Source organism: Penaeus vannamei, chromosome 2, assembly GCF_042767895.1.
Source record: "Penaeus vannamei isolate JL-2024 chromosome 2, ASM4276789v1, whole genome shotgun sequence".
Lineage (NCBI taxonomy): Eukaryota > Metazoa > Arthropoda > Malacostraca > Decapoda > Penaeidae > Penaeus > Penaeus vannamei.
The window spans coordinates 53122119-53127118 of NC_091550.1; the positions used below are offsets into that span (position 1 = coordinate 53122119).

General features: G+C 38.7%; 1 protein-coding gene across 3 annotated transcripts in view; it reads right to left on the reverse strand.

Moving 5' to 3' along the window:
* LOC113812940 (juvenile hormone esterase) overlaps positions 1-5000 on the reverse strand; it is a 19864-nt gene that overhangs the window by 13792 nt on the left and 1072 nt on the right. The window contains exon 1 of one of the 3 annotated variants that reach the window (XM_070135109.1): positions 2374-2406. The exons of 1 other annotated variant lie outside the window; for it this stretch is intronic. The gene's annotated coding sequence lies outside the window, so the exon portion shown is untranslated. Of the gene's footprint in view, positions 1-2211; positions 2238-2373; positions 2407-5000 lie in introns of those variants that run through there. One more of the 3 variants, XM_070135127.1, reaches the window with a different exon arrangement.

Genomic DNA, 5000 nt, shown 5'->3' on the forward strand with positions numbered 1-5000 from the left:
CGGACACCGCGAGAGGGTTAGCGTCTTCCATCTTTTAGTTTTCAGGAGGCGCGGGGTTATTCACCTTATTTTCGTTTTCTTTTATTTTATTACTATTCAATCTTTTCTCTTTTTTAAGAGCTTGACCTTTTGCAATACGTTCTAATCTCAAGTATGTATATGTTGAAATACAAGAGAAGCTGCAATGATCTGTATGATATGTTAAACTTGGAAATGTTACTATTCCCCACTATCTTTGACGTAATCTTGGCTATTTTCTTCAAAAGAAAAACAAGAAAAAGGGCGGGAGATTTTCTAGGGCGGATGGGTATGTTGACCAATTATATTTTTCATGTGGCTTCATAGTTTTGAGCAGAATTTGTTTCGTCATAGTGTGCTTGTGTTTTGAATGAGCATACAGTAGTTGTTATCGGCCGGTTTGTTAAAATTGTGCCAGGCCCGACCTAACAGACTTTCATTAAACAGACATGCACATACACAGAAATATATGCATTTCTATCAGTTTAGACGTGAATATCTACTGTACAGATAGAAAAATAAATGTATATTTGATAGATCATTAGATATGCATTCATTTCTGTGTGTATAGATGTCTGTTTATACGGATATTCATTGGGTCGGGCCTGACACAATTTTAACAAACCGGCTGTATATCTTTAAGGGAGATTAAGCCATAATGAACCGTGTCCATGTTGACAAATGTAGAAAAGGTATGAATGAGACTGGATATCTTCACAATATAAGAGATGTATTTGACCGGTTTCGATTACGTAATGTATTTCTGACGAAGACGTAATCGAAACCGGTCAAATACATCTCTTGTATTGTGAAGATATCCAGTCTCATTCATACCTTTTCTACATTAAGCCATAAGTTAGCAATCCACATGCCTAAGAGTTAAATGAATAGATAAAAGAATAAATGAATAGGAATCATGCAGTAAATGAATTTAAAAAAACGGAGTAGCAAATGGAGGAAAGCTAAAGCAAGTCAAGGACAAAGCAGTAAATGCTGCATTTGCCAAAGGAACATTATCATCCCGTCAAAATTCAGGCAATGGTATATCTATCATCTGTGTCTTTGTCGTGCATCTGTATTTTAGCTTGTTATGACAAACTGATATACATATAAATAGTTTAGATATGATAAACAAAAGCTAAAAATAGCAATAGATTATCGAAATATAATCTATATTGTCATATATATTTCATCATCAAACGGAAAAGCTATAGAGGGTCTCTCAAAGGACCAAGCTCCTGGGCCGTTACACCTGAGGGGAGAACGTGCAGTCAAGGAGTCTTCGGTGACTTTTAGACACATCCAATACATTAGACACTTTTATACGGATGGAATGAAGTCACAGAAAACACCAGTGATCTGAAACTTGTAAGAGTAAGAATCGGGAATCAGGTTGGAGAATTGACACATTGCTGAGACTTTGTTATCCAAACACTCTTTCATCTGGCAAATAAAAGTTTGTATTCTGGCAAAATTAGATCAGCCAGTTCAGGTCATGCAACCTGTACGAACACCAGGTTAAATGTAGAAAACCTTCGGGAACTTCCAAAACCAATAACAACTCAACAAAACCCTATGTATAAGAATTATGTAGTGCAAAGCATCATGCTGTATGGTGATATTTCAACTGAAGCACCTGGGTATAGATAGAAGGAATGGAGAAACTATTGCTGGTTTTCCTTTTCATTTAAAAATGGCACAGAATAAACAAATCACAACATTGGCCTTTGATGCAGGTCAACACAAAAAACAAGAGTAATTGATTATGAATCACTAATTGATGAGCAACTCTTCCTTAACATAGTCTACCCTTCACTATCACAGAAAACGTAAATTACGATACTGTCCCCTGTTCAAAGAAAATAATGATATTTTTAATTTATTTATTTATTTATTATCATTTTATTCTTATTTTTATTTTTTACTTTCTAATAACTTTAAAAACTTCTTATCACCTCCTCATGGAACACCATAATCACACTCGATTAGGGTGATCCATGACCCAATGAATTTTCTTAAATACAAACATGCAAATACGTAGAAATAAATAAATATTTGTCGATGTATCTGATAGATATACCTTTAACTATCATTTTGCCCGGTTGATATGCATGTCTAGACTGATAAATATGCATTTATTTCTTTATCTATGCATGTCACGTATACGAATATTCTTTGGGTCGGGCCTCGCACATCTTTAACAAACCGGCCGATTGTCACTAATGTTCTCCACAACGCGTATCGGTGAAGTGTTCGTTATTTCGTCTTGTCAGCAGTGGACAGCGAATCCACCGTATATACGCCACAACAACACGCAATGGCATCTCCATTTCTCCACTTGACAAGGCCCTCCACTCCACCGGCCGCCCCTCCACGCAGTCAGCCTCTGTCAGCCAAATCCTGTCACTCTAAAGGCGCTGTCACACTAGCACTTTTCCCGTCAATTTTTTGACAATTTTATTTAACATAAATATAAACATTCTCGAACATAGCTCTTGCTCTGACTATGCTTGGCTGTAAAAGTTGACGGAAAGGTTTTCAGACTGAAACGATCATTATCGTCTGACTGGAAAATCGACAATTCGCTCAAAAATGGACAAAGTTTCAGAAAATTGTCAAAAAATTGACGGAAAAAGTGCTAGTGTGACAGCACCTTTAAACGACCCTCCTCTCTCAGCTGCAGCAGGGGGGGGGGGGTCCGTGCATCTCTCCTCTTCCTTGCTTTCCTCTCCCTCCGTTCGCGTTGCTCGTTCTCGCATGCGGTGCGAAGGTCGGAAGCTGTGGCTGGAGTACTCTTTTGTTTCATTATATATCCATATCTGTTTATCTATATATGTATATACATACATGTATATCTCCCCCCCTCTCTCTCTCTCTCTCTGTCTCTCTGTCTCTCTGTCTCTCTGTCTCTCTCTCTCTCTCTCTCTCTCTCTCTCTCTCTCTCTCTCTCTCTCTCTGATCGGGATCCAGGAATTCTTGTTTGTTCGTTAACAGGATAACTCAAAAAGTAATAAACAGATTTTTATGAATTAGCCCAATTTGGATGCCATTCAATTCTGATAGCGATCCAGATCCAGGTATTTTTGTTTGTTCATTGGTTGTATGGTTAGCAGAATAACACAAAAAATATGAACAGATTTTTTTTTCTAGCGTCTGCCATAGCCCAACCAAGATGCCATTGATTCTGTTGTTGATCTAGGATTTTTTTGTTCGTTGGTTGTCAGGATAATTAAAAAAGTCATGAACATAATTTTTTCCCCAGAAGTGTGTTTTAGCCTTACTTAGATGCAATGAAACTTTGGTGGTGATCCGGATCCAGGAATCTTTGTGAGTTCGTTGGTTAGTTGGTTAGCAGGATAACTCAAAAAGTTATGAGCAGATTTTTATTAATATTTTCCTATATGTGTGTCTTAACTTGGATGCAAGGAAATTTTGGTGGTGATCCTGATCATGATCCGGACCCTGCGCAGGATAACTCAAAGTTATGAACAGATTTTTAATGAAATATTTAACCAGAGGTGTGCCATAGTCCAACTTAGATTCCATTAATTTGAGTGGTGATTCGGATCCAGGGATTTTAAATGTAACTCTTCAAGTGTAATTTTTTTTTATCATTATTGCATCAGTGACCCCATTACCTTGGCGGAGGTATGCGGTCTCTGAGCGATTGTTGTAATAATTTTTAGACTCATTTTATGACATTTTGGTTTGATTTCCGTGTAGCTATTTGTTCGTTGTGACTTTATGCTCTAAATCCATTGCACTGTAAGACGTTAATATCACACAAACAGAACAGCTTTCAGAAATGGTATCGTAATTATTCTTTCATTTTATACCTTAATTTTCCCTTGATGTTTGATTTTATCTTCATTCATCTGCCTTTTCTTCATTTTCTTTCTGTCTTTTAATTATTATCTACTATCTTCACCCTCCTCCTTCTCTTATCTCTTCGTCTCCACAAGCGGTCTGCTTCAAGACTTAATACAAGGTTATCTGCTCCTTGATAAAAGACGTTATCAGCCTCTCGATCATTAATAATTAGGGAATTCTCCTTTCATTTGCAGTAAATCTATTTGTCTCTTACCTGTCTGTCATTTTTATTCTGAATTCTTAATGCAAATCTGCAATCTCTACTATTCGTGCGTATGTACTATTTAACATAACGACTCACATACATCCATACATACAAATGCAAATTTTCTCTCATCAACATTGCAACAGACACAGATTCACACCCATAGCCACATAAAACCACTTGCACCACATAAAATCATAAATCCATACACTCATATGTACACAACACCCCCTTTCACACAAGCAGACATTCCTACATAATAAAGACATACATGCGGCTACCACGTCACCCCCCCCCCCCAACATGCCTACCAACCCCCGGTCCCCCATCTAGAACCATCTCTTAATGAAGATATTCATTCTCATTCATACCTTCATACCTTTTCTGCATTTGGTGTGGTCATTGGTGCTACGGAAGGACGAGGCACCCCCCCCCCCCAACATGCCTATCAACCCCCGGTCCCCCATCTAGAACCTTCTCTTAATGAAGATATTCATTCTCATTCATACCTTTTCTGCATTTGGTGTTTGGATGACACTGCCCATCAGGTCGTCTCTGTTCGAGACAACCCTGGGTGGAGGAGGCCTTTGGGACGACCGAGGAAGTCATGGCTTGGGCAGATCGACCAAACCTGCCGTGAAGAACTAGAGATGGGCCGAGTCCCTGCCTGGCGTCTAGCCATGAGGGATCCTCGTAGGTGGAAGCGAAGGGTGGATGCGGCTATGCGCCCCCGTCGGCGTCAGCCCCCATGATGATGATGATGATGACGCAAGCACAACCTACTTTCTTTCCAGACTGTAAGTATTCATCAGTGTAGCGTTCGTATGCAGCTGTTCTGTTTCAAATTTACGAGGTCGGTGAAACAATGAAAGTTGGTGTAGTTTACCCGTAGAGTATTTATATATAT